Below are 26,838 nucleotides of genomic sequence, written 5' to 3' on the forward strand. Positions count from 1 at the left end.
AGGGCCCGGGGCCGGCGGTCCGTTGTGCATTCCCCACCCCCACCCCCACCCCCCTGCCCCGCCCACGCGGCGCTAGGCGCAGCCCCACCGCAGCCCGGGCTGGCCATCCATCCGGCCCGACAGCAGTTGGCCCGAAGCCACTGGGAGCCACCGTGGAGTCGGCAAGGCCCCTTGGCGCCGTAGCACGGCCAGCCGCCGAGCACGGGACCCCGACCCTGGTGGCCGGCAAGGCGCGGGGGCGGCGGCCCTGGCCCCCGATGCCTCTCCCGCCCCCGGCCGTGGCGCAACGGCGGAGGGAGGGCTTGTCCCGCAGGCAGCCGTGCACAGACACACCGGCAGACAGGTGGCTGCGCCGGAGCCGGCTGGCCGCCGCTGGCGGCGGCCAAGTGCGGGCCGAGCGGCTCGCGGGCCGCACGGACGGCCCGCGGGCCTGCGGCGCAGTCTGGGTCCGGGCCAGCCACCCCCGGAGCGTCACGTGGGCCGCCGGCCACCGGGGCCGCCTTTCTGGCCGCCTGGCCGGCCAGGGGGGCGGGCAGTGCCCCCTCCAGAGCGCGCTGTGGTGGGAGGGGCCGGAGGAGACGGGGCCTGCAGAGGCGCCCGGACGTGCGGGCGGGGGTGGGCGGCGCGGGGAAAGGGGTGGAGGCAGGGGGTGGGGGGTGGGGGGTGGGGGGTGGGGTGGGGTGGGGTTGGGCGAGGGGTGCGGGGGGCGTGGGGGCTTGGCGCGGAGGCGGCCTCGGCCGCGGGCTACTAAAAGGGAAGGCAGGCGGGGCGGGAGGCAAAAAGCCTACAGCACCCGGTATTCCCAGGCGGTCTCCCATCCAAGTACTAACCAGGCCCGACCCTGCTTAGCTTCCGAGATCAGACGAGATCGGGCGCGTTCAGGGTGGTATGGCCGTAGACGGGGGCGAGGGCCGCGGGCTGCCTCTTGAGGAGCCGCTTCGCCGGCGCCGGCGCCTCCCCGACAGCCCGACGGCCCGTCCGCCCCGGCAGGGCCCCGCCGCCCGCCCAGCCGGGGGGATGCAGGCCTCGGGTACCGCGGGGTGGAGGAGGGGCGGGTGGGGTGTGGGCGACCTCCCGGCCCAGGCCGGGCGGGAACCCAGCAAACCCTTCGGCGCTTGGCGCCCCGCCCCCCATCCCGCACGTCGCCCCCAGGAACGAGGCCCCGGAGGCTTCAGGGCCCGGGGCCGGCGGTCCGTTGTGCATTCCCCACCCCCACCCCCCTGCCCCGCCCACGCGGCGCTAGGCGCAGCCCCACCGCAGCCCGGGCTGGCCATCCATCCGGCCCGACAGCAGTTGGCCCGAAGCCACTGGGAGCCACCGTGGAGTCGGCAAGGCCCCTTGGCGCCGTAGCACGGCCAGCCGCCGAGCACGGGACCCCGACCCTGGTGGCCGGCAAGGCGCGGGGGCGGCGGCCCTGGCCCCCGATGCCTCTCCCGCCCCCGGCCGTGGCGCAACGGCGGAGGGAGGGCTTGTCCCGCAGGCAGCCGTGCACAGACACACCGGCAGACAGGTGGCTGCGCCGGAGCCGGCTGGCCGCCGCTGGCGGCGGCCAAGTGCGGGCCGAGCGGCTCGCGGGCCGCACGGACGGCCCGCGGGCCTGCGGCGCAGTCTGGGTCCGGGCCAGCCACCCCCGGAGCGTCACGTGGGCCGCCGGCCACCGGGGCCGCCTTTCTGGCCGCCTGGCCGGCCAGGGGGGCGGGCAGTGCCCCCTCCAGAGCGCGCTGTGGTGGGAGGGGCCGGAGGAGACGGGGCCTGCAGAGGCGCCCGGACGTGCGGGCGGGGGTGGGCGGCGCGGGGAAAGGGGTGGAGGCAGGGGGTGGGGGGTGGGGGGTGGGGGGTGGGGTGGGGTTGGGCGAGGGGTGCGGGGGGCGTGGGGGCGTGGCGCGGAGGCGGCCTCGGCCGCGGGCTACTAAAAGGGAAGGCAGGCGGGGCGGGAGGCAAAAAGCCTACAGCACCCGGTATTCCCAGGCGGTCTCCCATCCAAGTACTAACCAGGCCCGACCCTGCTTAGCTTCCGAGATCAGACGAGATCGGGCGCGTTCAGGGTGGTATGGCCGTAGACGGGGGCGAGGGCCGCGGGCTGCCTCTTGAGGAGCCGCTTCGCCGGCGCCGGCGCCTCCCCGACAGCCCGACGGCCCGTCCGCCCCGCAGGGCCCCGCCGCCCGCCCAGCCGGGGGGATGCAGGCCTCGGGTACCGCGGGGTGGAGGAGGGCCGGGTGGGGTGTGGGCGACCTCCCGGCCCAGGCCGGGCGGGAACCCAGCAAACCCTTCGGCGCTTGGCGCCCCGCCCCCCATCCCGCACGTCGCCCCCAGGAACGAGGCCCCGGAGGCTTCAGGGCCCGGGGCCGGCGGTCCGTTGTGCATTCCCCACCCCCACCCCCCTGCCCCGCCCACGCGGCGCTAGGCGCAGCCCCACCGCAGCCCGGGCTGGCCATCCATCCGGCCCGACAGCAGTTGGCCCGAAGCCACTGGGAGCCACCGTGGAGTCGGCAAGGCCCCTTGGCGCCGTAGCACGGCCAGCCGCCGAGCACGGGACCCCGACCCTGGTGGCCGGCAAGGCGCGGGGGCGGCGGCCCTGGCCCCCGATGCCTCTCCCGCCCCCGGCCGTGGCGCAACGGCGGAGGGAGGGCTTGTCCCGCAGGCAGCCGTGCACAGACACACCGGCAGACAGGTGGCTGCGCCGGAGCCGGCTGGCCGCCGCTGGCGGCGGCCAAGTGCGGGCCGAGCGGCTCGCGGGCCGCACGGACGGCCCGCGGGCCTGCGGCGCAGTCTGGGTCCGGGCCAGCCACCCCCGGAGCGTCACGTGGGCCGCCGGCCACCGGGGCCGCCTTTCTGGCCGCCTGGCCGGCCAGGGGGGCGGGCAGTGCCCCCTCCAGAGCGCGCTGTGGTGGGAGGGGCCGGAGGAGACGGGGCCTGCAGAGGCGCCCGGACGTGCGGGCGGGGGTGGGCGGCGCGGGGAAAGGGGTGGAGGCAGGGGGTGGGGGGTGGGGTGGGGTTGGGCGAGGGGTGCGGGGGCCGTGGGGGCGTGGCGCGGAGGCGGCCTCGGCCGCGGGCTACTAAAAGGGAAGGCAGGCGGGGCGGGAGGCAAAAAGCCTACAGCACCCGGTATTCCCAGGCGGTCTCCCATCCAAGTACTAACCAGGCCCGACCCTGCTTAGCTTCCGAGATCAGACGAGATCGGGCGCGTTCAGGGTGGTATGGCCGTAGACGGGGGCGAGGGCCGCGGGCTGCCTCTTGAGGAGCCGCTTCGCCGGCGCCGGCGCCTCCCCGACAGCCCGACGGCCCGTCCGCCCCGGCAGGGCCCCGCCGCCCGCCCAGCCGGGGGGATGCAGGCCTCGGGTACCGCGGGGTGGAGGAGGGGCGGGTGGGGTGTGGGCGACCTCCCGGCCCAGGCCGGGCGGGAACCCAGCAAACCCTTCGGCGCTTGGCGCCCCGCCCCCCATCCCGCACGTCGCCCCCAGGAACGAGGCCCCGGAGGCTTCAGGGCCCGGGGCCGGCGGTCCGTTGTGCATTCCCCACCCCCACCCCCACCCCCCTGCCCCGCCCACGCGGCGCTAGGCGCAGCCCCACCGCAGCCCGGGCTGGCCATCCATCCGGCCCGACAGCAGTTGGCCCGAAGCCACTGGGAGCCACCGTGGAGTCGGCAAGGCCCCTTGGCGCCGTAGCACGGCCAGCCGCCGAGCACGGGACCCCGACCCTGGTGGCCGGCAAGGCGCGGGGGCGGCGGCCCTGGCCCCCGATGCCTCTCCCGCCCCCGGCCGTGGCGCAACGGCGGAGGGAGGGCTTGTCCCGCAGGCAGCCGTGCACAGACACACCGGCAGACAGGTGGCTGCGCCGGAGCCGGCTGGCCGCCGCTGGCGGCGGCCAAGTGCGGGCCGAGCGGCTCGCGGGCCGCACGGACGGCCCGCGGGCCTGCGGCGCAGTCTGGGTCCGGGCCAGCCACCCCCGGAGCGTCACGTGGGCCGCCGGCCACCGGGGCCGCCTTTCTGGCCGCCTGGCCGGCCAGGGGGGCGGGCAGTGCCCCCTCCAGAGCGCGCTGTGGTGGGAGGGGCCGGAGGAGACGGGGCCTGCAGAGGCGCCCGGACGTGCGGGCGGGGGTGGGCGGCGCGGGGAAAGGGGTGGAGGCAGGGGGTGGGGGGTGGGGGGTGGGGGGTGGGGTGGGGTGGGGTTGGGCGAGGGGTGCGGGGGGCGTGGGGGCTTGGCGCGGAGGCGGCCTCGGCCGCGGGCTACTAAAAGGGAAGGCAGGCGGGGCGGGAGGCAAAAAGCCTACAGCACCCGGTATTCCCAGGCGGTCTCCCATCCAAGTACTAACCAGGCCCGACCCTGCTTAGCTTCCGAGATCAGACGAGATCGGGCGCGTTCAGGGTGGTATGGCCGTAGACGGGGGCGAGGGCCGCGGGCTGCCTCTTGAGGAGCCGCTTCGCCGGCGCCGGCGCCTCCCCGACAGCCCGACGGCCCGTCCGCCCCGGCAGGGCCCCGCCGCCCGCCCAGCCGGGGGGATGCAGGCCTCGGGTACCGCGGGGTGGAGGAGGGGCGGGTGGGGTGTGGGCGACCTCCCGGCCCAGGCCGGGCGGGAACCCAGCAAACCCTTCGGCGCTTGGCGCCCCGCCCCCCATCCCGCACGTCGCCCCCAGGAACGAGGCCCCGGAGGCGTCAGGGCCCGGGGCCGGCGGTCCGTTGTGCATTCCCCACCCCCACCCCCCTGCCCCGCCCACGCGGCGCTAGGCGCAGCCCCACCGCAGCCCGGGCTGGCCATCCATCCGGCCCGACAGCAGTTGGCCCGAAGCCACTGGGAGCCACCGTGGAGTCGGCAAGGCCCCTTGGCGCCGTAGCACGGCCAGCCGCCGAGCACGGGACCCCGACCCTGGTGGCCGGCAAGGCGCGGGGGCGGCGGCCCTGGCCCCCGATGCCTCTCCCGCCCCCGGCCGTGGCGCAACGGCGGAGGGAGGGCTTGTCCCGCAGGCAGCCGTGCACAGACACACCGGCAGACAGGTGGCTGCGCCGGAGCCGGCTGGCCGCCGCTGGCGGCGGCCAAGTGCGGGCCGAGCGGCTCGCGGGCCGCACGGACGGCCCGCGGGCCTGCGGCGCAGTCTGGGTCCGGGCCAGCCACCCCCGGAGCGTCACGTGGGCCGCCGGCCACCGGGGCCGCCTTTCTGGCCGCCTGGCCGGCCAGGGGGGCGGGCAGTGCCCCCTCCAGAGCGCGCTGTGGTGGGAGGGGCCGGAGGAGACGGGGCCTGCAGAGGCGCCCGGACGTGCGGGCGGGGGTGGGCGGCGCGGGGAAAGGGGTGGAGGCAGGGGGTGGGGGGTGGGGGGTGGGGGGTGGGGTGGGGTTGGGCGAGGGGTGCGGGGGGCGTGGGGGCGTGGCGCGGAGGCGGCCTCGGCCGCGGGCTACTAAAAGGGAAGGCAGGCGGGGCGGGAGGCAAAAAGCCTACAGCACCCGGTATTCCCAGGCGGTCTCCCATCCAAGTACTAACCAGGCCCGACCCTGCTTAGCTTCCGAGATCAGACGAGATCGGGCGCGTTCAGGGTGGTATGGCCGTAGACGGGGGCGAGGGCCGCGGGCTGCCTCTTGAGGAGCCGCTTCGCCGGCGCCGGCGCCTCCCCGACAGCCCGACGGCCCGTCCGCCCCGCAGGGCCCCGCCGCCCGCCCAGCCGGGGGGATGCAGGCCTCGGGTACCGCGGGGTGGAGGAGGGCCGGGTGGGGTGTGGGCGACCTCCCGGCCCAGGCCGGGCGGGAACCCAGCAAACCCTTCGGCGCTTGGCGCCCCGCCCCCCATCCCGCACGTCGCCCCCAGGAACGAGGCCCCGGAGGCTTCAGGGCCCGGGGCCGGCGGTCCGTTGTGCATTCCCCACCCCCACCCCCCTGCCCCGCCCACGCGGCGCTAGGCGCAGCCCCACCGCAGCCCGGGCTGGCCATCCATCCGGCCCGACAGCAGTTGGCCCGAAGCCACTGGGAGCCACCGTGGAGTCGGCAAGGCCCCTTGGCGCCGTAGCACGGCCAGCCGCCGAGCACGGGACCCCGACCCTGGTGGCCGGCAAGGCGCGGGGGCGGCGGCCCTGGCCCCCGATGCCTCTCCCGCCCCCGGCCGTGGCGCAACGGCGGAGGGAGGGCTTGTCCCGCAGGCAGCCGTGCACAGACACACCGGCAGACAGGTGGCTGCGCCGGAGCCGGCTGGCCGCCGCTGGCGGCGGCCAAGTGCGGGCCGAGCGGCTCGCGGGCCGCACGGACGGCCCGCGGGCCTGCGGCGCAGTCTGGGTCCGGGCCAGCCACCCCCGGAGCGTCACGTGGGCCGCCGGCCACCGGGGCCGCCTTTCTGGCCGCCTGGCCGGCCAGGGGGGCGGGCAGTGCCCCCTCCAGAGCGCGCTGTGGTGGGAGGGGCCGGAGGAGACGGGGCCTGCAGAGGCGCCCGGACGTGCGGGCGGGGGTGGGCGGCGCGGGGAAAGGGGTGGAGGCAGGGGGTGGGGGGTGGGGTGGGGTTGGGCGAGGGGTGCGGGGGGCGTGGGGGCGTGGCGCGGAGGCGGCCTCGGCCGCGGGCTACTAAAAGGGAAGGCAGGCGGGGCGGGAGGCAAAAAGCCTACAGCACCCGGTATTCCCAGGCGGTCTCCCATCCAAGTACTAACCAGGCCCGACCCTGCTTAGCTTCCGAGATCAGACGAGATCGGGCGCGTTCAGGGTGGTATGGCCGTAGACGGGGGCGAGGGCCGCGGGCTGCCTCTTGAGGAGCCGCTTCGCCGGCGCCGGCGCCTCCCCGACAGCCCGACGGCCCGTCCGCCCCGGCAGGGCCCCGCCGCCCGCCCAGCCGGGGGGATGCAGGCCTCGGGTACCGCGGGGTGGAGGAGGGCCGGGTGGGGTGTGGGCGACCTCCCGGCCCAGGCCGGGCGGGAACCCAGCAAACCCTTCGGCGCTTGGCGCCCCGCCCCCCATCCCGCACGTCGCCCCCAGGAACGAGGCCCCGGAGGCTTCAGGGCCCGGGGCCGGCGGTCCGTTGTGCATTCCCCACCCCCACCCCCCTGCCCCGCCCACGCAGCGCTAGGCGCAGCCCCACCGCAGCCCGGGCTGGCCATCCATCCGGCCCGACAGCAGTTGGCCCGAAGCCACTGGGAGCCACCGTGGAGTCGGCAAGGCCCCTTGGCGCCGTAGCACGGCCAGCCGCCGAGCACGGGACCCCGACCCTGGTGGCCGGCAAGGCGCGGGGGCGGCGGCCCTGGCCCCCGATGCCTCTCCCGCCCCCGGCCGTGGCGCAACGGCGGAGGGAGAGCTTGTCCCGCAGGCAGCCGTGCACAGACACACCGGCAGACAGGTGGCTGCGCCGGAGCCGGCTGGCCGCCGCTGGCGGCGGCCAAGTGCGGGCCGAGCGGCTCGCGGGCCGCACGGACGGCCCGCGGGCCTGCGGCGCAGTCTGGGTCCGGGCCAGCCACCCCCGGAGCGTCACGTGGGCCGCCGGCCACCGGGGCCGCCTTTCTGGCCGCCTGGCCGGCCAGGGGGGCGGGCAGTGCCCCCTCCAGAGCGCGCTGTGGTGGGAGGGGCCGGAGGAGACGGGGCCTGCAGAGGCGCCCGGACGTGCGGGCGGGGGTGGGCGGCGCGGGGAAAGGGGTGGAGGCAGGGGGTGGGGGGTGGGGTGGGGTTGGGCGAGGGGTGCGGGGGGCGTGGGGGCGTGGCGCGGAGGCGGCCTCGGCCGCGGGCTACTAAAAGGGAAGGCAGGCGGGGCGGGAGGCAAAAAGCCTACAGCACCCGGTATTCCCAGGCGGTCTCCCATCCAAGTACTAACCAGGCCCGACCCTGCTTAGCTTCCGAGATCAGACGAGATCGGGCGCGTTCAGGGTGGTATGGCCGTAGACGGGGGCGAGGGCCGCGGGCTGCCTCTTGAGGAGCCGCTTCGCCGGCGCCGGCGCCTCCCCGACAGCCCGACGGCCCGTCCGCCCCGGCAGGGCCCCGCCGCCCGCCCAGCCGGGGGGATGCAGGCCTCGGGTACCGCGGGGTGGAGGAGGGCCGGGTGGGGTGTGGGCGACCTCCCGGCCCAGGCCGGGCGGGAACCCAGCAAACCCTTCGGCGCTTGGCGCCCCGCCCCCCATCCCGCACGTCGCCCCCAGGAACGAGGCCCCGGAGGCTTCAGGGCCCGGGGCCGGCGGTCCGTTGTGCATTCCCCACCCCCACCCCCCTGCCCCGCCCACGCGGCGCTAGGCGCAGCCCCACCGCAGCCCGGGCTGGCCATCCATCCGGCCCGACAGCAGTTGGCCCGAAGCCACTGGGAGCCACCGTGGAGTCGGCAAGGCCCCTTGGCGCCGTAGCACGGCCAGCCGCCGAGCACGGGACCCCGACCCTGGTGGCCGGCAAGGCGCGGGGGCGGCGGCCCTGGCCCCCGATGCCTCTCCCGCCCCCGGCCGTGGCGCAACGGCGGAGGGAGGGCTTGTCCCGCAGGCAGCCGTGCACAGACACACCGGCAGACAGGTGGCTGCGCCGGAGCCGGCTGGCCGCCGCTGGCGGCGGCCAAGTGCGGGCCGAGCGGCTCGCGGGCCGCACGGAAGGCCCGCGGGCCTGCGGCGCAGTCTGGGTCCGGGCCAGCCACCCCCGGAGCGTCACGTGGGCCGCCGGCCACCGGGGCCGCCTTTCTGGCCGCCTGGCCGGCCAGGGGGGCGGGCAGTGCCCCCTCCAGAGCGCGCTGTGGTGGGAGGGGCCGGAGGAGACGGGGCCTGCAGAGGCGCCCGGACGTGCGGGCGGGGGTGGGCGGCGCGGGGAAAGGGGTGGAGGCAGGGGGTGGGGGGTGGGGGGTGGGGTGGGGTTGGGCGAGGGGTGCCGGGGGCGTGGGGGCGTGGCGCGGAGGCGGCCTCGGCCGCGGGCTACTAAAAGGGAAGGCAGGCGGGGCGGGAGGCAAAAAGCCTACAGCACCCGGTATTCCCAGGCGGTCTCCCATCCAAGTACTAACCAGGCCCGACCGTGCTTAGCTTCCGAGATCAAACGAAATCGGGCGCCTTCAGGGTGGTATGGCCGTAGACGGGGGCGAGGGCCGCGGGCTCCCTCTTGAGGAGCCGCTTCGCCGGCGCCGGCGCCTCCCCGACAGCCCGACGGCCCGTCCGCCCCGGCAGGGCCCCGCCGCCCGCCCAGCCGGGGGGATGCAGGCCTCGGGTACCGCGGGGTGGAGAAGGGCCGGGTGGGGTGTGGGCGACCTCCCGGCCCAGGCCGGGCGGGAACCCAGCAAACCCTTCGGCGCTTGGCGCCCCGCCCCCCATCCCGCACGTCGCCCCCAGGAACGAGGCCCCGGAGGCTTCAGGGCCCGGGGCCGGCGGTCTGTTGTGCATTCCCCACCCCCACCCCCCTGCCCCGCCCACGCGGCGCTAGGCGCAGCCCCACCGCAGCCCGGGCTGGCCATCCATAAGGCCCGACAGCAGTTGGCCCGAAGCCACTGGGAGCCACCGTGGAGTCGGCAAGGCCCCTTGGCGCCGTAGCACGGCCAGCCGCCGAGCACGGGACCCCGACCCTGGTGGCCGGCAAGGCGCGGGGGCGGCGGCCCTGGCCCCCGATGCCTCTCCCGCCCCCGGCCGTGGCGCAACGGCGGAGGGGGGGCTTGTCCCGCAGGCAGCCGTGCACAGACACACCGGCAGACAGGTGGCTGCGCCGGAGCCGGCTGGCCGCCGGTGGCGGCGGCCAAGTGCGGGCCGAGCGGCTCGCGGGCCGCACGGACGGCCCGCGGGCCTGCGGCGCAGTCTGGGTCCGGGCCAGCCACCCCCGGAGCGTCACGTGGGCCGCCGGCAACCGGGGCCGCCTTTCTGGCCGCCTGGCCGGCCAGGGGGGCGGGCAGTGCCCCCTCCAGAGCGCGCTGTGGTGGGAGGGGCCGGAGGAGACGGGGCCTGCAGAGGCGCCCGGACGTGCGGGCGGGGGTGGGCGGCGCGGGGAAAGGGGTGGAGGCAGGGGGTGGGGGGTGGGGGGTGGGAGGTGGGGGGTGGGGGTGGGGGGTGGGGTTGGTCGAGGGGTGCGGGGGGCGTGGGGGCGTGGCGCGGAGGCGGCCTCGGCCGCGGGCTACTAAAAGGGAAGGCAGGCGGGGCGGGAGGCAAAAAGCCTACAGCACCCGGTATTCCCAGGCGGTCTCCCATCCAAGTACTAACCAGGCCCGACCCTGCTTAGCTTCCGAGATCAGACGAGATCGGGCGCGTTCAGGGTGGTATGGCCGTAGACGGGGGCGAGGGCCGCGGGCTGCCTCTTGAGGAGCCGCTTCGCCGGCGCCGGCGCCTCCCCGACAGCCCGACGGCCCGTCCGCCCCGGCAGGGCCCCGCCGCCCGCCCAGCCGGGGGGATGCAGGCCTCGGGTACCGCGGGGTGGAGGAGGGCCGGGTGGGGTGTGGGCGACCTCCCGGCCCAGGCCGGGCGGGAACCCAGCAAACCCTTCGGCGCTTGGCGCCCCGCCCCCCATCCCGCACGTCGCCCCCAGGAACGAGGCCCCGGAGGCTTCAGGGCCCGGGGCCGGCGGTCCGTTGTGCATTCCCCACCCCCACCCCCCTGCCCCGCCCACGCGGCGCTAGGCGCAGCCCCACCGCAGCCCGGGCTGGCCATCCATCCGGCCCGACAGCAGTTGGCCCGAAGCCACTGGGAGCCACCGTGGAGTCGGCAAGGCCCCTTGGCGCCGTAGCACGGCCAGCCGCCGAGCACGGGACCCCGACCCTGGTGGCCGGCAAGGCGCGGGGGCGGCGGCCCTGGCCCCCGATGCCTCTCCCGCCCCCGGCCGTGGCGCAACGGCGGAGGGAGGGCTTGTCCCGCAGGCAGCCGTGCACAGACACACCGGCAGACAGGTGGCTGCGCCGGAGCCGGCTGGCCGCCGCTGGCGGCGGCCAAGTGCGGGCCGAGCGGCTCGCGGGCCGCACGGACGGCCCGCGGGCCTGCGGCGCAGTCTGGGTCCGGGCCAGCCACCCCCGGAGCGTCACGTGGGCCGCCGGCCACCGGGGCCGCCTTTCTGGCCGCCTGGCCGGCCAGGGGGGCGGGCAGTGCCCCCTCCAGAGCGCGCTGTGGTGGGAGGGGCCGGAGGAGACGGGGCCTGCAGAGGCGCCCGGACGTGCGGGCGGGGGTGGGCGGCGCGGGGAAAGGGGTGGAGGCAGGGGGTGGGGGGTGGGGGGTGGGGGGTGGGTTGGGGTTGGGCGAGGGGTGCTGGGGGCGTGGGGGCGTGGCGCGGAGGCGGCCTCGGCCGCGGGCTACTAAAAGGGAAGGCAGGCGGGGCGGGAGGCAAAAAGCCTACAGCACCCGGTATTCCCAGGCGGTCTCCCATCCAAGTACTAACCAGGCCCGACCCTGCTTAGCTTCCGAGATCAGACGAGATCGGGCGCGTTCAGGGTGGTATGGCCGTAGACGGGGGCGAGGGCCGCGGGCTGCCTCTTGAGGAGCCGCTTCGCCGGCGCCGGCGCCTCCCCGACAGCCCGACGGCCCGTCCGCCCCGCAGGGCCCCGCCGCCCGCCCAGCCGGGGGGATGCAGGCCTCGGGTACCGCGGGGTGGAGGAGGGCCGGGTGGGGTGTGGGCGACCTCCCGGCCCAGGCCGGGCGGGAACCCAGCAAACCCTTCGGCGCTTGGCGCCCCGCCCCCCATCCCGCACGTCGCCCCCAGGAACGAGGCCCCGGAGGCTTCAGGGCCCGGGGCCGGCGGTCCGTTGTGCATTCCCCACCCCCACCCCCCTGCCCCGCCCACGCGGCGCTAGGCGCAGCCCCACCGCAGCCCGGGCTGGCCATCCATCCGGCCCGACAGCAGTTGGCCCGAAGCCACTGGGAGCCACCGTGGAGTCGGCAAGGCCCCTTGGCGCCGTAGCACGGCCAGCCGCCGAGCACGGGACCCCGACCCTGGTGGCCGGCAAGGCGCGGGGGCGGCGGCCCTGGCCCCCGATGCCTCTCCCGCCCCCGGCCGTGGCGCAACGGCGGAGGGAGGGCTTGTCCCGCAGGCAGCCGTGCACAGACACACCGGCAGACAGGTGGCTGCGCCGGAGCCGGCTGGCCGCCGCTGGCGGCGGCCAAGTGCGGGCCGAGCGGCTCGCGGGCCGCACGGACGGCCCGCGGGCCTGCGGCGCAGTCTGGGTCCGGGCCAGCCACCCCCGGAGCGTCACGTGGGCCGCCGGCCACCGGGGCCGCCTTTCTGGCCGCCTGGCCGGCCAGGGGGGCGGGCAGTGCCCCCTCCAGAGCGCGCTGTGGTGGGAGGGGCCGGAGGAGACGGGGCCTGCAGAGGCGCCCGGACGTGCGGGCGGGGGTGGGCGGCGCGGGGAAAGGGGTGGAGGCAGGGGGTGGGGGGTGGGGTGGGGTTGGGCGAGGGGTGCGGGGGGCGTGGGGGCGTGGCGCGGAGGCGGCCTCGGCCGCGGGCTACTAAAAGGGAAGGCAGGCGGGGCGGGAGGCAAAAAGCCTACAGCACCCGGTATTCCCAGGCGGTCTCCCATCCAAGTACTAACCAGGCCCGACCCTGCTTAGCTTCCGAGATCAGACGAGATCGGGCGCGTTCAGGGTGGTATGGCCGTAGACGGGGGCGAGGGCCGCGGGCTGCCTCTTGAGGAGCCGCTTCGCCGGCGCCGGCGCCTCCCCGACAGCCCGACGGCCCGTCCGCCCCGGCAGGGCCCCGCCGCCCGCCCAGCCGGGGGGATGCAGGCCTCGGGTACCGCGGGGTGGAGGAGGGCCGGGTGGGGTGTGGGCGACCTCCCGGCCCAGGCCGGGCGGGAACCCAGCAAACCCTTCGGCGCTTGGCGCCCCGCCCCCCATCCCGCACGTCGCCCCCAGGAACGAGGCCCCGGAGGCTTCAGGGCCCGGGGCCGGCGGTCCGTTGTGCATTCCCCACCCCCACCCCCCTGCCCCGCCCACGCGGCGCTAGGCGCAGCCCCACCGCAGCCCGGGCTGGCCATCCATCCGGCCCGACAGCAGTTGGCCCGAAGCCACTGGGAGCCACCGTGGAGTCGGCAAGGCCCCTTGGCGCCGTAGCACGGCCAGCCGCCGAGCACGGGACCCCGACCCTGGTGGCCGGCAAGGCGCGGGGGCGGCGGCCCTGGCCCCCGATGCCTCTCCCGCCCCCGGCCGTGGCGCAACGGCGGAGGGAGAGCTTGTCCCGCAGGCAGCCGTGCACAGACACACCGGCAGACAGGTGGCTGCGCCGGAGCCGGCTGGCCGCCGCTGGCGGCGGCCAAGTGCGGGCCGAGCGGCTCGCGGGCCGCACGGACGGCCCGCGGGCCTGCGGCGCAGTCTGGGTCCGGGCCAGCCACCCCCGGAGCGTCACGTGGGCCGCCGGCCACCGGGGCCGCCTTTCTGGCCGCCTGGCCGGCCAGGGGGGCGGGCAGTGCCCCCTCCAGAGCGCGCTGTGGTGGGAGGGGCCGGAGGAGACGGGGCCTGCAGAGGCGCCCGGACGTGCGGGCGGGGGTGGGCGGCGCGGGGAAAGGGGTGGAGGCAGGGGGTGGGGGGTGGGGTGGGGTTGGGCGAGGGGTGCGGGGGGCGTGGGGGCGTGGCGCGGAGGCGGCCTCGGCCGCGGGCTACTAAAAGGGAAGGCAGGCGGGGCGGGAGGCAAAAAGCCTACAGCACCCGGTATTCCCAGGCGGTCTCCCATCCAAGTACTAACCAGGCCCGACCGTGCTTAGCTTCCGAGATCAAACGAAATCGGGCGCCTTCAGGGTGGTATGGCCGTAGACGGGGGCGAGGGCCGCGGGCTCCCTCTTGAGGAGCCGCTTCGCCGGCGCCGGCGCCTCCCCGACAGCCCGACGGCCCGTCCGCCCCGGCAGGGCCCCGCCGCCCGCCCAGCCGGGGGGATGCAGGCCTCGGGTACCGCGGGGTGGAGAAGGGCCGGGTGGGGTGTGGGCGACCTCCCGGCCCAGGCCGGGCGGGAACCCAGCAAACCCTTCGGCGCTTGGCGCCCCGCCCCCCATCCCGCACGTCGCCCCCAGGAACGAGGCCCCGGAGGCTTCAGGGCCCGGCGCCGGCGGTCTGTTGTGCATTCCCCACCCCCAACCCCCTGCCCCGCCCACGCGGCGCTAGGCGCAGCCCCACCGCAGCCCGGGCTGGCCATCCATAAGGCCCGACAGCAGTTGGCCCGAAGCCACTGGGAGCCACCGTGGAGTCGGCAAGGCCCCTTGGCGCCGTAGCACGGCCAGCCGCCGAGCACGGGACCCCGACCCTGGTGGCCGGCAAGGCGCGGGGGCGGCGGCCCTGGCCCCCGATGCCTCTCCCGCCCCCGGCCGTGGCGCAACGGCGGAGGGGGGGCTTGTCCCGCAGGCAGCCGTGCACAGACACACCGGCAGACAGGTGGCTGCGCCGGAGCCGGCTGGCCGCCGGTGGCGGCGGCCAAGTGCGGGCCGAGCGGCTCGCGGGCCGCACGGACGGCCCGCGGGCCTGCGGCGCAGTCTGGGTCCGGGCCAGCCACCCCCGGAGCGTCACGTGGGCCGCCGGCCACCGGGGCCGCCTTTCTGGCCGCCTGGCCGGCCAGGGGGGCGGGCAGTGCCCCCTCCAGAGCGCGCTGTGGTGGGAGGGGCCGGAGGAGACGGGGCCTGCAGAGGCGCCCGGACGTGCGGGCGGGGGTGGGCGGCGCGGGGAAAGGGGTGGAGGCAGGGGGTGGGGGGTAGGGGGTGGGAGGTGGGGGGTGGGGGTGGGGGGTGGGGTTGGTCGAGGGGTGCGGGGGGCGTGGGGGCGTGGCGCGGAGGCGGCCTCGGCCGCGGGCTACTAAAAGGGAAGGCAGGCGGGGCGGGAGGCAAAAAGCCTACAGCACCCGGTATTCCCAGGCGGTCTCCCATCCAAGTACTAACCAGGCCCGACCCTGCTTAGCTTCCGAGATCAGACGAGATCGGGCGCGTTCAGGGTGGTATGGCCGTAGACGGGGGCGAGGGCCGCGGGCTGCCTCTTGAGGAGCCGCTTCGCCGGCGCCGGCGCCTCCCCGACAGCCCGACGGCCCGTCCGCCCCGGCAGGGCCCCGCCGCCCGCCCAGCCGGGGGGATGCAGGCCTCGGGTACCGCGGGGTGGAGGAGGGCCGGGTGGGGTGTGGGCGACCTCCCGGCCCAGGCCGGGCGGGAACCCAGCAAACCCTTCGGCGCTTGGCGCCCCGCCCCCCATCCCGCACGTCGCCCCCAGGAACGAGGCCCCGGAGGCTTCAGGGCCCGGGGCCGGCGGTCCGTTGTGCATTCCCCACCCCCACCCCCCTGCCCCGCCCACGCGGCGCTAGGCGCAGCCCCACCGCAGCCCGGGCTGGCCATCCATCCGGCCCGACAGCAGTTGGCCCGAAGCCACTGGGAGCCACCGTGGAGTCGGCAAGGCCCCTTGGCGCCGTAGCACGGCCAGCCGCCGAGCACGGGACCCCGACCCTGGTGGCCGGCAAGGCGCGGGGGCGGCGGCCCTGGCCCCCGATGCCTCTCCCGCCCCCGGCCGTGGCGCAACGGCGGAGGGAGGGCTTGTCCCGCAGGCAGCCGTGCACAGACACACCGGCAGACAGGTGGCTGCGCCGGAGCCGGCTGGCCGCCGCTGGCGGCGGCCAAGTGCGGGCCGAGCGGCTCGCGGGCCGCACGGACGGCCCGCGGGCCTGCGGCGCAGTCTGGGTCCGGGCCAGCCACCCCCGGAGCGTCACGTGGGCCGCCGGCCACCGGGGCCGCCTTTCTGGCCGCCTGGCCGGCCAGGGGGGCGGGCAGTGGCCCCTCCAGAGCGCGCTGTGGTGGGAGGGGCCGGAGGAGACGGGGCCTGCAGAGGCGCCCGGACGTGCGGGCGGGGGTGGGCGGCGCGGGGAAAGGGGTGGAGGCAGGGGGTGGGGGGTGGGGTGGGGTTGGGCGAGGGGTGCGGGGGGCGTGGGGGCGTGGCGCGGAGGCGGCCTCGGCCGCGGGCTACTAAAAGGGAAGGCAGGCGGGGCGGGAGGCAAAAAGCCTACAGCACCCGGTATTCCCAGGCGGTCTCCCATCCAAGTACTAACCAGGCCCGACGCTGCTTACCTTCCGAGATCAGACGAGATCGGGCGCGTTCAGGGTGGTATGGCCGTAGACGGGGGCGAGGGCCGCGGGCTGCCTCTTGAGGAGCCGCTTCGCCGGCGCCGGCGCCTCCCCGACAGCCCGACGGCCCGTCCGCCCCGGCAGGGCCCCGCCGCCCGCCCAGCCGGGGGGATGCAGGCCTCGGGTACCGCGGGGTGGAGGAGGGCCGGGTGGGGTGTGGGCGACCTCCCGGCCCAGGCCGGGCGGGAACCCAGCAAACCCTTCGGCGCTTGGCGCCCCGCCCCCCATCCCGCACGTCGCCCCCAGGAACGAGGCCCCGGAGGCTTCAGGGCCCGGGGCCGGCGGTCCGTTGTGCATTCCCCACCCCCACCCCCCTGCCCCGCCCACGCGGCGCTAGGCGCAGCCCCACCGCAGCCCGGGCTGGCCATCCATCCGGCCCGACAGCAGTTGGCCCGAAGCCACTGGGAGCCACCGTGGAGTCGGCAAGGCCCCTTGGCGCCGTAGCACGGCCAGCCGCCGAGCACGGGACCCCGACCCTGGTGGCCGGCAAGGCGCGGGGGCGGCGGCCCTGGCCCCCGATGCCTCTCCCGCCCCCGGCCGTGGCGCAACGGCGGAGGGAGGGCTTGTCCCGCAGGCAGCCGTGCACAGACACACCGGCAGACAGGTGGCTGCGCCGGAGCCGGCTGGCCGCCGCTGGCGGCGGCCAAGTGCGGGCCGAGCGGCTCGCGGGCCGCACGGACGGCCCGCGGGCCTGCGGCGCAGTCTGGGTCCGGGCCAGCCACCCCCGGAGCGTCACGTGAGCCGCCGGCCACCGGGGCCGCCTTTCTGGCCGCCTGGCCGGCCAGGGGGGCGGGCAGTGCCCCCTCCAGAGCGCGCTGTGGTGGGAGGGGCCGGAGGAGACGGGGCCTGCAGAGGCGCCCGGACGTGCGGGCGGGGGTGGGCGGCGCGGGGAAAGGGGTGGAGGCAGGGGGTGGGGGGTGGGGGGTGGGGGGTGGGGTGAGGTTGGGCGAGGGGTGCGGGGGGCGTGGGGGTGTGGCGCGGAGGCGGCCTCGGCCGCGGGCTACTAAAAGGGAAGGCAGGCGGGGCGGGAGGCAAAAAGCCTACAGCACCCGGTATTCCCAGGCGGTCTCCCATCCAAGTACTAACCAGGCCCGACCCTGCTTAGCTTCCGAGATCAGACGAGATCGGGCGCGTTCAGGGTGGTATGGCCGTAGACGGGGGCGAGGGCCGCGGGCTGCCTCTTGAGGAGCCGCTTCGCCGGCGCCGGCGCCTCCCCGACAGCCCGACGGCCCGTCCGCCCCGGCAGGGACCCGCCGCCCGCCCAGCCGGGGGGATGCAGGCCTCGGGTACCGCGGGGTGGAGGAGGGCCGGGTGGGGTGTGGGCGACCTCCCGGCCCAGGCCGGGCGGGAACCCAGCAAACCCTTCGGCGCTTGGCGCCCCGCCCCCCATCCCGCACGTCGCCCCCAGGAACGAGGCCCCGGAGGCTTCAGGGCCCGGGGCCGGCGGTCCGTTGTGCATTCCCCACCCCCACCCCCCTGCCCCGCCCACGCGGCGCTAGGCGCAGCCCCACCGCAGCCCGGGCTGGCCATCCATCCGGCCCGACAGCAGTTGGCCCGAAGCCACTGGGAGCCACCGTGGAGTCGGCAAGGCCCCTTGGCGCCGTAGCACGGCCAGCCGCCGAGCACGGGACCCCGACCCTGGTGGCCGGCAAGGCGCGGGGGCGGCGGCCCTGGCCCCCGATGCCTCTCCCGCCCCCGGCCGTGGCGCAACGGCGGAGGGAGAGCTTGTCCCGCAGGCAGCCGTGCACAGACACACCGGCAGACAGGTGGCTGCGCCGGAGCCGGCTGGCCGCCGCTGGCGGCGGCCAAGTGCGGGCCGAGCGGCTCGCGGGCCGCACGGACGGCCCGCGGGCCTGCGGCGCAGTCTGGGTCCGGGCCAGCCACCCCCGGAGCGTCACGTGGGCCGCCGGCCACCGGGGCCGCCTTTCTGGCCGCCTGGCCGGCCAGGGGGGCGGGCAGTGCCCCCTCCAGAGCGCGCTGTGGTGGGAGGGGCCGGAGGAGACGGGGCCTGCAGAGGCGCCCGGACGTGCGGGCGGGGGTGGGCGGCGCGGGGAAAGGGGTGGAGGCAGGGGGTGGGGGGTGGGGGGTGGGGGGTGGGTTGGGGTTGGGCGAGGGGTGCTGGGGGCGTGGGGGCGTGGCGCGGAGGCGGCCTCGGCCGCGGGCTACTAAAAGGGAAGGCAGGCGGGGCGGGAGGCAAAAAGCCTACAGCACCCGGTATTCCCAGGCGGTCTCCCATCCAAGTACTAACCAGGCCCGACCCTGCTTAGCTTCCGAGATCAGACGAGATCGGGCGCGTTCAGGGTGGTATGGCCGTAGACGGGGGCGAGGGCCGCGGGCTGCCTCTTGAGGAGCCGCTTCGCCGGCGCCGGCGCCTCCCCGACAGCCCGACGGCCCGTCCGCCCCGCAGGGCCCCGCCGCCCGCCCAGCCGGGGGGATGCAGGCCTCGGGTACCGCGGGGTGGAGGAGGGCCGGGTGGGGTGTGGGCGACCTCCCGGCCCAGGCCGGGCGGGAACCCAGCAAACCCTTCGGCGCTTGGCGCCCCGCCCCCCATCCCGCACGTCGCCCCCAGGAACGAGGCCCCGGAGGCTTCAGGGCCCGGGGCCGGCGGTCCGTTGTGCATTCCCCACCCCCACCCCCCTGCCCCGCCCACGCGGCGCTAGGCGCAGCCCCACCGCAGCCCGGGCTGGCCATCCATCCGGCCCGACAGCAGTTGGCCCGAAGCCACTGGGAGCCACCGTGGAGTCGGCAAGGCCCCTTGGCGCCGTAGCACGGCCAGCCGCCGAGCACGGGACCCCGACCCTGGTGGCCGGCAAGGCGCGGGGGCGGCGGCCCTGGCCCCCGATGCCTCTCCCGCCCCCGGCCGTGGCGCAACGGCGGAGGGAGGGCTTGTCCCGCAGGCAGCCGTGCACAGACACACCGGCAGACAGGTGGCTGCGCCGGAGCCGGCTGGCCGCCGCTGGCGGCGGCCAAGTGCGGGCCGAGCGGCTCGCGGGCCGCACGGACGGCCCGCGGGCCTGCGGCGCAGTCTGGGTCCGGGCCAGCCACCCCCGGAGCGTCACGTGGGCCGCCGGCCACCGGGGCCGCCTTTCTGGCCGCCTGGCCGGCCAGGGGGGCGGGCAGTGCCCCCTCCAGAGCGCGCTGTGGTGGGAGGGGCCGGAGGAGACGGGGCCTGCAGAGGCGCCCGGACGTGCGGGCGGGGGTGGGCGGCGCGGGGAAAGGGGTGGAGGCAGGGGGTGGGGGGTGGGGTGGGGTTGGGCGAGGGGTGCGGGGGGCGTGGGGGCGTGGCGCGGAGGCGGCCTCGGCCGCGGGCTACTAAAAGGGAAGGCAGGCGGGGCGGGAGGCAAAAAGCCTACAGCACCCGGTATTCCCAGGCGGTCTCCCATCCAAGTACTAACCAGGCCCGACCCTGCTTAGCTTCCGAGATCAGACGAGATCGGGCGCGTTCAGGGTGGTATGGCCGTAGACGGGGGCGAGGGCCGCGGGCTGCCTCTTGAGGAGCCGCTTCGCCGGCGCCGGCGCCTCCCCGACAGCCCGACGGCCCGTCCGCCCCGGCAGGGCCCCGCCGCCCGCCCAGCCGGGGGGATGCAGGCCTCGGGTACCGCGGGGTGGAGGAGGGCCGGGTGGGGTGTGGGCGACCTCCCGGCCCAGGCCGGGCGGGAACCCAGCAAACCCTTCGGCGCTTGGCGCCCCGCCCCCCATCCCGCACGTCGCCCCCAGGAACGAGGCCCCGGAGGCTTCAGGGCCCGGGGCCGGCGGTCCGTTGTGCATTCCCCACCCCCACCCCCCTGCCCCGCCCACGCGGCGCTAGGCGCAGCCCCACCGCAGCCCGGGCTGGCCATCCATCCGGCCCGACAGCAGTTGGCCCGAAGCCACTGGGAGCCACCGTGGAGTCGGCAAGGCCCCTTGGCGCCGTAGCACGGCCAGCCGCCGAGCACGGGACCCCGACCCTGGTGGCCGGCAAGGCGCGGGGGCGGCGGCCCTGGCCCCCGATGCCTCTCCCGCCCCCGGCCGTGGCGCAACGGCGGAGGGAGAGCTTGTCCCGCAGGCAGCCGTGCACAGACACACCGGCAGACAGGTGGCTGCGCCGGAGCCGGCTGGCCGCCGCTGGCGGCGGCCAAGTGCGGGCCGAGCGGCTCGCGGGCCGCACGGACGGCCCGCGGGCCTGCGGCGCAGTCTGGGTCCGGGCCAGCCACCCCCGGAGCGTCACGTGGGCCGCCGGCCACCGGGGCCGCCTTTCTGGCCGCCTGGCCGGCCAGGGGGGCGGGCAGTGCCCCCTCCAGAGCGCGCTGTGGTGGGAGGGGCCGGAGGAGACGGGGCCTGCAGAGGCGCCCGGACGTGCGGGCGGGGGTGGGCGGCGCGGGGAAAGGGGTGGAGGCAGGGGGTGGGGGGTGGGGTGGGGTTGGGCGAGGGGTGCGGGGGGCGTGGGGGCGTGGCGCGGAGGCGGCCTCGGCCGCGGGCTACTAAAAGGGAAGGCAGGCGGGGCGGGAGGCAAAAAGCCTACAGCACCCGGTATTCCCAGGCGGTCTCCCATCCAAGTACTAACCAGGCCCGACCGTGCTTAGCTTCCGAGATCAAACGAAATCGGGCGCCTTCAGGGTGGTATGGCCGTAGACGGGGGCGAGGGCCGCGGGCTCCCTCTTGAGGAGCCGCTTCGCCGGCGCCGGCGCCTCCCCGACAGCCCGACGGCCCGTCCGCCCCGGCAGGGCCCCGCCGCCCGCCCAGCCGGGGGGATGCAGGCCTCGGGTACCGCGGGGTGGAGAAGGGCCGGGTGGGGTGTGGGCGACCTCCCGGCCCAGGCCGGGCGGGAACCCAGCAAACCCTTCGGCGCTTGGCGCCCCGCCCCCCATCCCGCACGTCGCCCCCAGGAACGAGGCCCCGGAGGCTTCAGGGCCCGGCGCCGGCGGTCTGTTGTGCATTCCCCACCCCCAACCCCCTGCCCCGCCCACGCGGCGCTAGGCGCAGCCCCACCGCAGCCCGGGCTGGCCATCCATAAGGCCCGACAGCAGTTGGCCCGAAGCCACTGGGAGCCACCGTGGAGTCGGCAAGGCCCCTTGGCGCCGTAGCACGGCCAGCCGCCGAGCACGGGACCCCGACCCTGGTGGCCGGCAAGGCGCGGGGGCGGCGGCCCTGGCCCCCGATGCCTCTCCCGCCCCCGGCCGTGGCGCAACGGCGGAGGGGGGGCTTGTCCCGCAGGCAGCCGTGCACAGACACACCGGCAGACAGGTGGCTGCGCCGGAGCCGGCTGGCCGCCGGTGGCGGCGGCCAAGTGCGGGCCGAGCGGCTCGCGGGCCGCACGGACGGCCCGCGGGCCTGCGGCGCAGTCTGGGTCCGGGCCAGCCACCCCCGGAGCGTCACGTGGGCCGCCGGCCACCGGGGCCGCCTTTCTGGCCGCCTGGCCGGCCAGGGGGGCGGGCAGTGCCCCCTCCAGAGCGCGCTGTGGTGGGAGGGGCCGGAGGAGACGGGGCCTGCAGAGGCGCCCGGACGTGCGGGCGGGGGTGGGCGGCGCGGGGAAAGGGGTGGAGGCAGGGGGTGGGGGGTAGGGGGTGGGAGGTGGGGGGTGGGGGTGGGGGGTGGGGTTGGTCGAGGGGTGCGGGGGGCGTGGGGGCGTGGCGCGGAGGCGGCCTCGGCCGCGGGCTACTAAAAGGGAAGGCAGGCGGGGCGGGAGGCAAAAAGCCTACAGCACCCGGTATTCCCAGGCGGTCTCCCATCCAAGTACTAACCAGGCCCGACCCTGCTTAGCTTCCGAGATCAGACGAGATCGGGCGCGTTCAGGGTGGTATGGCCGTAGACGGGGGCGAGGGCCGCGGGCTGCCTCTTGAGGAGCCGCTTCGCCGGCGCCGGCGCCTCCCCGACAGCCCGACGGCCCGTCCGCCCCGGCAGGGCCCCGCCGCCCGCCCAGCCGGGGGGATGCAGGCCTCGGGTACCGCGGGGTGGAGGAGGGCCGGGTGGGGTGTGGGCGACCTCCCGGCCCAGGCCGGGCGGGAACCCAGCAAACCCTTCGGCGCTTGGCGCCCCGCCCCCCATCCCGCACGTCGCCCCCAGGAACGAGGCCCCGGAGGCTTCAGGGCCCGGGGCCGGCGGTCCGTTGTGCATTCCCCACCCCCACCCCCCTGCCCCGCCCACGCGGCGCTAGGCGCAGCCCCACCGCAGCCCGGGCTGGCCATCCATCCGGCCCGACAGCAGTTGGCCCGAAGCCACTGGGAGCCACCGTGGAGTCGGCAAGGCCCCTTGGCGCCGTAGCACGGCCAGCCGCCGAGCACGGGACCCCGACCCTGGTGGCCGGCAAGGCGCGGGGGCGGCGGCCCTGGCCCCCGATGCCTCTCCCGCCCCCGGCCGTGGCGCAACGGCGGAGGGAGGGCTTGTCCCGCAGGCAGCCGTGCACAGACACACCGGCAGACAGGTGGCTGCGCCGGAGCCGGCTGGCCGCCGCTGGCGGCGGCCAAGTGCGGGCCGAGCGGCTCGCGGGCCGCACGGACGGCCCGCGGGCCTGCGGCGCAGTCTGGGTCCGGGCCAGCCACCCCCGGAGCGTCACGTGGGCCGCCGGCCACCGGGGCCGCCTTTCTGGCCGCCTGGCCGGCCAGGGGGGCGGGCAGTGGCCCCTCCAGAGCGCGCTGTGGTGGGAGGGGCCGGAGGAGACGGGGCCTGCAGAGGCGCCCGGACGTGCGGGCGGGGGTGGGCGGCGCGGGGAAAGGGGTGGAGGCAGGGGGTGGGGGGTGGGGTGGGGTTGGGCGAGGGGTGCGGGGGGCGTGGGGGCGTGGCGCGGAGGCGGCCTCGGCCGCGGGCTACTAAAAGGGAAGGCAGGCGGGGCGGGAGGCAAAAAGCCTACAGCACCCGGTATTCCCAGGCGGTCTCCCATCCAAGTACTAACCAGGCCCGACGCTGCTTACCTTCCGAGATCAGACGAGATCGGGCGCGTTCAGGGTGGTATGGCCGTAGACGGGGGCGAGGGCCGCGGGCTGCCTCTTGAGGAGCCGCTTCGCCGGCGCCGGCGCCTCCCCGACAGCCCGACGGCCCGTCCGCCCCGGCAGGGCCCCGCCGCCCGCCCAGCCGGGGGGATGCAGGCCTCGGGTACCGCGGGGTGGAGGAGGGCCGGGTGGGGTGTGGGCGACCTCCCGGCCCAGGCCGGGCGGGAACCCAGCAAACCCTTCGGCGCTTGGCGCCCCGCCCCCCATCCCGCACGTCGCCCCCAGGAACGAGGCCCCGGAGGCTTCAGGGCCCGGGGCCGGCGGTCCGTTGTGCATTCCCCACCCCCACCCCCCTGCCCCGCCCACGCGGCGCTAGGCGCAGCCCCACCGCAGCCCGGGCTGGCCATCCATCCGGCCCGACAGCAGTTGGCCCGAAGCCACTGGGAGCCACCGTGGAGTCGGCAAGGCCCCTTGGCGCCGTAGCACGGCCAGCCGCCGAGCACGGGACCCCGACCCTGGTGGCCGGCAAGGCGCGGGGGCGGCGGCCCTGGCCCCCGATGCCTCTCCCGCCCCCGGCCGTGGCGCAACGGCGGAGGGAGGGCTTGTCCCGCAGGCAGCCGTGCACAGACACACCGGCAGACAGGTGGCTGCGCCGGAGCCGGCTGGCCGCCGCTGGCGGCGGCCAAGTGCGGGCCGAGCGGCTCGCGGGCCGCACGGACGGCCCGCGGGCCTGCGGCGCAGTCTGGGTCCGGGCCAGCCACCCCCGGAGCGTCACGTGAGCCGCCGGCCACCGGGGCCGCCTTTCTGGCCGCCTGGCCGGCCAGGGGGGCGGGCAGTGCCCCCTCCAGAGCGCGCTGTGGTGGGAGGGGCCGGAGGAGACGGGGCCTGCAGAGGCGCCCGGACGTGCGGGCGGGGGTGGGCGGCGCGGGGAAAGGGGTGGAGGCAGGGGGTGGGGGGTGGGGGGTGGGGGGTGGGGTGAGGTTGGGCGAGGGGTGCGGGGGGCGTGGGGGTGTGGCGCGGAGGCGGCCTCGGCCGCGGGCTACTAAAAGGGAAGGCAGGCGGGGCGGGAGGCAAAAAGCCTACAGCACCCGGTATTCCCAGGCGGTCTCCCATCCAAGTACTAACCAGGCCCGACCCTGCTTAGCTTCCGAGATCAGACGAGATCGGGCGCGTTCAGGGTGGTATGGCCGTAGACGGGGGCGAGGGCCGCGGGCTGCCTCTTGAGGAGCCGCTTCGCCGGCGCCGGCGCCTCCCCGACAGCCCGACGGCCCGTCCGCCCCGGCAGGGACCCGCCGCCCGCCCAGCCGGGGGGATGCAGGCCTCGGGTACCGCGGGGTGGAGGAGGGCCGGGTGGGGTGTGGGCGACCTCCCGGCCCAGGCCGGGCGGGAACCCAGCAAACCCTTCGGCGCTTGGCGCCCCGCCCCCCATCCCGCACGTCGCCCCCAGGAACGAGGCCCCGGAGGCTTCAGGGCCCGGGGCCGGCGGTCCGTTGTGCATTCCCCACCCCCACCCCCCTGCCCCGCCCACGCGGCGCTAGGCGCAGCCCCACCGCAGCCCGGGCTGGCCATCCATCCGGCCCGACAGCAGTTGGCCCGAAGCCACTGGGAGCCACCGTGGAGTCGGCAAGGCCCCTTGGCGCCGTAGCACGGCCAGCCGCCGAGCACGGGACCCCGACCCTGGTGGCCAGCAAGGCGCGGGGGCGGCGGCCCTGGCCCCCGATGCCTCTCCCGCCCCCGGCCGTGGCGCAACGGCGGAGGGAGGGCTTGTCCCGCAGGCAGCCGTGCACAGACACACCGGCAGACAGGTGGCTGCGCCGGAGCCGGCTGGCCGCCGCTGGCTGCGGCCAAGTGCGGGCCGAGCGGCTCGCGGGCCGCACGGACGGCCCGCGGGCCTGCGGCGCAGTCTGGGTCCGGGCCAGCCACCCCCGGAGCGTCACGTGGGCCGCCGGCCACCGGGGCCGCCTTTCTGGCCGCCTGGCCGGCCAGGGGGGCGGGCAGTGGCCCCTCCAGAGCGCGCTGTGGTGGGAGGGGCCGGAGGAGACGGGGCCTGCAGAGGCGCCCGGACTTGCGGGCGGGGGTGGGCGGCGCGGGGAAAGGGGTGGAGGCAGGGGGTGGGGGGTGGGGGGTGGGGGGTGGGGTGGGGTTGGGCGAGGGGTGCGGGGGGCGTGGGGGCGTGGCGCGGAGGCGGCCTCGGCCGCGGGCTACTAAAAGGGAAGGCAGGCGGGGCGGGAGGCAAAAAGCCTACAGCACCCGGTATTCCCAGGCGGTCTCCCATCCAAGTACTAACCAGGCCCGACCCTGCTTAGCTTCCGAGATCAGACGAGATCGGGCGCGTTCAGGGTGGTATGGCCGTAGCCGGGGGCGAGGGCCGCGGGCTGCCTCTTGAGGAGCCGCTTCGCCGGCGCCGGCGCCTCCCCGACAGCCCGACGGCCCGTCCGCCCCGGCAGGGCCCCGCCGCCCGCCCAGCCGGGGGGATGCAGGCCTCGGGTACCGCGGGGTGGAGGAGGGCCGGGTGGGGTGTGGGCGACCTCCCGGCCCAGGCCGGGCGGGAACCCAGCAAACCCTTCGGCGCTTGGCGCCCCGCCCCCCATCCCGCACGTCGCCCCCAGGAACGAGGCCCCGGAGGCTTCAGGGCCCGGGGCCGGCGGTCCGTTGTGCATTCCCCACCCCCACCCCCCTGCCCCGCCCACGCGGCGCTAGGCGCAGCCCCACCGCAGCCCGGGCTGGCCATCCATCCGGCCCGACAGCAGTTGGCCCGAAGCCACTGGGAGCCACCGTGGAGTCGGGAAGGCCCCTTGGCGCCGTAGCACGGCCAGCCGCCGAGCACGGGACCCCGACCCTGGTGGCCGGCAAGGCGCGGGGGCGGCGGCCCTGGCCCCCGATGCCTCTCCCGTCCCCGGCCGTGGCGCAACGGCGGAGGGAGGGCTTGTCCCGCAGGCAGCCGTGCACAGACACACCGGCAGACAGGTGGCTGCGCCGGAGCCGGCTGGCCGCCGCTGGCGGCGGCCAAGTGCGGGCCGAGCGGCTCGCGGGCCGCACGGACGGCCCGCGGGCCTGCGGCGCAGTCTGGGTCCGGGCCAGCCACCCCCGGAGCGTCACGTGGGCCGCCGGCCACCGGGGCCGCCTTTCTGGCCGCCTGGCCGGCCAGGGGGGCGGGCAGTGCCCCCTCCAGAGCGCGCTGTGGTGGGAGGGGCCGGAGGAGACGGGGCCTGCAGAGGCGCCCGGACGTGCGGGCGGGGGTGGGCGGCGCGGGGAAAGGGGTGGAGGGTGGGGGGTGGGGGGTGGGGTGGGGTTGGGCGAGGGGTGCGGGGGGCGTGGGGGCGTGGCGCGGAGGCGGCCTCGGCCGCGGGCTACTAAAAGGGAAGGCAGGCGGGGCGGGAGGCAAAAAGCCTACAGCACCCGGTATTCCCAGGCGGTCTCCCATCCAAGTACTAACCAGGCCCGACCCTGCTTAGCTTCCGAGATCAGACGAGATCGGGCGCGTTCAGGGTGGTATGGCCGTAGACGGGGGCGAGGGCCGCGGGCTGCCTCTTGAGGAGCCGCTTCGCCGGCGCCGGCGCCTCCCCGACAGCCCGACGGCCCGTCCGCCCCGGCAGGGCCCCGCCGCCCGCCCAGCCGGGGGGATGCAGGCCTAGGGTACCGCGGGGTGGAGGAGGGCCGGGTGGGATGTGGGCGACCTCCCGGCCCAGGCCGGGCGGGAACCCAGCAAACCCTTCGGCGCTTGGCGCCCCGCCCCCCATCCCGCACGTCGCCCCCAGGAACGGGGCCCCGGAGGCTTCAGGGCCCGGGGCCGGCGGTCCATTGTGCATTCCCCACCCCCACCCCCCTGCCCCGCCCACGCGGCGCTAGGCGCAGCCCCACCGCAGCCCGGGCTGGCCATCCATCCGGCCCGACAGCAGTTGGCCCGAAGCCACTGGGAGCCACCGTGGAGTCGGCAAGGCCCCTTGGCGCCGTAGCACGGCCAGCCGCCGAGC

General features: G+C 77.7%; 23 non-coding genes across 23 annotated transcripts; all 23 read right to left on the reverse strand.

Moving 5' to 3' along the window:
* Nucleotides 1-781: 781 nt before the first annotated feature.
* LOC131749553 (5S ribosomal RNA) lies at nucleotides 782-900 on the reverse strand. The gene has a single exon (XR_009333610.1). It is a non-coding gene; the product is annotated as a 5S ribosomal RNA (ribosomal RNA).
* A 1,043-nt stretch (nucleotides 901-1,943) lies between these two features.
* On the reverse strand, nucleotides 1,944-2,062 carry LOC131749554 (5S ribosomal RNA). Its single transcript, XR_009333611.1, has one exon. It is a non-coding gene; the product is annotated as a 5S ribosomal RNA (ribosomal RNA).
* Nucleotides 2,063-3,090: 1,028 nt separating this feature from the next.
* On the reverse strand, nucleotides 3,091-3,209 carry LOC131749556 (5S ribosomal RNA). Its single transcript, XR_009333613.1, has one exon. It is a non-coding gene; the product is annotated as a 5S ribosomal RNA (ribosomal RNA).
* Nucleotides 3,210-4,263: 1,054 nt separating this feature from the next.
* LOC131749557 (5S ribosomal RNA) lies at nucleotides 4,264-4,382 on the reverse strand. The gene has a single exon (XR_009333614.1). It is a non-coding gene; the product is annotated as a 5S ribosomal RNA (ribosomal RNA).
* A 1,043-nt stretch (nucleotides 4,383-5,425) lies between these two features.
* On the reverse strand, nucleotides 5,426-5,544 carry LOC131749558 (5S ribosomal RNA). The gene has a single exon (XR_009333615.1). It is a non-coding gene; the product is annotated as a 5S ribosomal RNA (ribosomal RNA).
* A 1,028-nt stretch (nucleotides 5,545-6,572) lies between these two features.
* Nucleotides 6,573-6,691, reverse strand: LOC131749559 (5S ribosomal RNA). The gene has a single exon (XR_009333616.1). It is a non-coding gene; the product is annotated as a 5S ribosomal RNA (ribosomal RNA).
* Nucleotides 6,692-7,720: 1,029 nt separating this feature from the next.
* LOC131749560 (5S ribosomal RNA) lies at nucleotides 7,721-7,839 on the reverse strand. The gene has a single exon (XR_009333617.1). It is a non-coding gene; the product is annotated as a 5S ribosomal RNA (ribosomal RNA).
* A 1,036-nt stretch (nucleotides 7,840-8,875) lies between these two features.
* On the reverse strand, nucleotides 8,876-8,994 carry LOC131749530 (5S ribosomal RNA). Its single transcript, XR_009333587.1, has one exon. It is a non-coding gene; the product is annotated as a 5S ribosomal RNA (ribosomal RNA).
* Nucleotides 8,995-10,052: 1,058 nt separating this feature from the next.
* LOC131749561 (5S ribosomal RNA) lies at nucleotides 10,053-10,171 on the reverse strand. The gene has a single exon (XR_009333618.1). It is a non-coding gene; the product is annotated as a 5S ribosomal RNA (ribosomal RNA).
* Nucleotides 10,172-11,214: 1,043 nt separating this feature from the next.
* On the reverse strand, nucleotides 11,215-11,333 carry LOC131749562 (5S ribosomal RNA). The gene has a single exon (XR_009333619.1). It is a non-coding gene; the product is annotated as a 5S ribosomal RNA (ribosomal RNA).
* Nucleotides 11,334-12,361: 1,028 nt separating this feature from the next.
* On the reverse strand, nucleotides 12,362-12,480 carry LOC131749563 (5S ribosomal RNA). Its single transcript, XR_009333620.1, has one exon. It is a non-coding gene; the product is annotated as a 5S ribosomal RNA (ribosomal RNA).
* Nucleotides 12,481-13,509: 1,029 nt separating this feature from the next.
* LOC131749532 (5S ribosomal RNA) lies at nucleotides 13,510-13,628 on the reverse strand. Its single transcript, XR_009333589.1, has one exon. It is a non-coding gene; the product is annotated as a 5S ribosomal RNA (ribosomal RNA).
* A 1,058-nt stretch (nucleotides 13,629-14,686) lies between these two features.
* LOC131749564 (5S ribosomal RNA) lies at nucleotides 14,687-14,805 on the reverse strand. The gene has a single exon (XR_009333621.1). It is a non-coding gene; the product is annotated as a 5S ribosomal RNA (ribosomal RNA).
* A 1,029-nt stretch (nucleotides 14,806-15,834) lies between these two features.
* LOC131749527 (5S ribosomal RNA) lies at nucleotides 15,835-15,953 on the reverse strand. Its single transcript, XR_009333584.1, has one exon. It is a non-coding gene; the product is annotated as a 5S ribosomal RNA (ribosomal RNA).
* A 1,043-nt stretch (nucleotides 15,954-16,996) lies between these two features.
* Nucleotides 16,997-17,115, reverse strand: LOC131749565 (5S ribosomal RNA). Its single transcript, XR_009333622.1, has one exon. It is a non-coding gene; the product is annotated as a 5S ribosomal RNA (ribosomal RNA).
* A 1,043-nt stretch (nucleotides 17,116-18,158) lies between these two features.
* LOC131749567 (5S ribosomal RNA) lies at nucleotides 18,159-18,277 on the reverse strand. Its single transcript, XR_009333624.1, has one exon. It is a non-coding gene; the product is annotated as a 5S ribosomal RNA (ribosomal RNA).
* Nucleotides 18,278-19,305: 1,028 nt separating this feature from the next.
* Nucleotides 19,306-19,424, reverse strand: LOC131749568 (5S ribosomal RNA). The gene has a single exon (XR_009333625.1). It is a non-coding gene; the product is annotated as a 5S ribosomal RNA (ribosomal RNA).
* Nucleotides 19,425-20,453: 1,029 nt separating this feature from the next.
* On the reverse strand, nucleotides 20,454-20,572 carry LOC131749533 (5S ribosomal RNA). The gene has a single exon (XR_009333590.1). It is a non-coding gene; the product is annotated as a 5S ribosomal RNA (ribosomal RNA).
* A 1,058-nt stretch (nucleotides 20,573-21,630) lies between these two features.
* Nucleotides 21,631-21,749, reverse strand: LOC131749569 (5S ribosomal RNA). Its single transcript, XR_009333626.1, has one exon. It is a non-coding gene; the product is annotated as a 5S ribosomal RNA (ribosomal RNA).
* Nucleotides 21,750-22,778: 1,029 nt separating this feature from the next.
* Nucleotides 22,779-22,897, reverse strand: LOC131749528 (5S ribosomal RNA). The gene has a single exon (XR_009333585.1). It is a non-coding gene; the product is annotated as a 5S ribosomal RNA (ribosomal RNA).
* A 1,043-nt stretch (nucleotides 22,898-23,940) lies between these two features.
* Nucleotides 23,941-24,059, reverse strand: LOC131749570 (5S ribosomal RNA). Its single transcript, XR_009333627.1, has one exon. It is a non-coding gene; the product is annotated as a 5S ribosomal RNA (ribosomal RNA).
* A 1,043-nt stretch (nucleotides 24,060-25,102) lies between these two features.
* Nucleotides 25,103-25,221, reverse strand: LOC131749517 (5S ribosomal RNA). Its single transcript, XR_009333574.1, has one exon. It is a non-coding gene; the product is annotated as a 5S ribosomal RNA (ribosomal RNA).
* Nucleotides 25,222-26,251: 1,030 nt separating this feature from the next.
* Nucleotides 26,252-26,370, reverse strand: LOC131749571 (5S ribosomal RNA). Its single transcript, XR_009333628.1, has one exon. It is a non-coding gene; the product is annotated as a 5S ribosomal RNA (ribosomal RNA).
* Between the last annotated feature and the right edge of the window lie 468 nt (nucleotides 26,371-26,838).

Source organism: Kogia breviceps, unplaced genomic scaffold (assembly GCF_026419965.1).
Source record: "Kogia breviceps isolate mKogBre1 unplaced genomic scaffold, mKogBre1 haplotype 1 scaffold_239, whole genome shotgun sequence".
Classification (NCBI taxonomy): Eukaryota; Metazoa; Chordata; class Mammalia; order Artiodactyla; family Physeteridae; genus Kogia; species Kogia breviceps.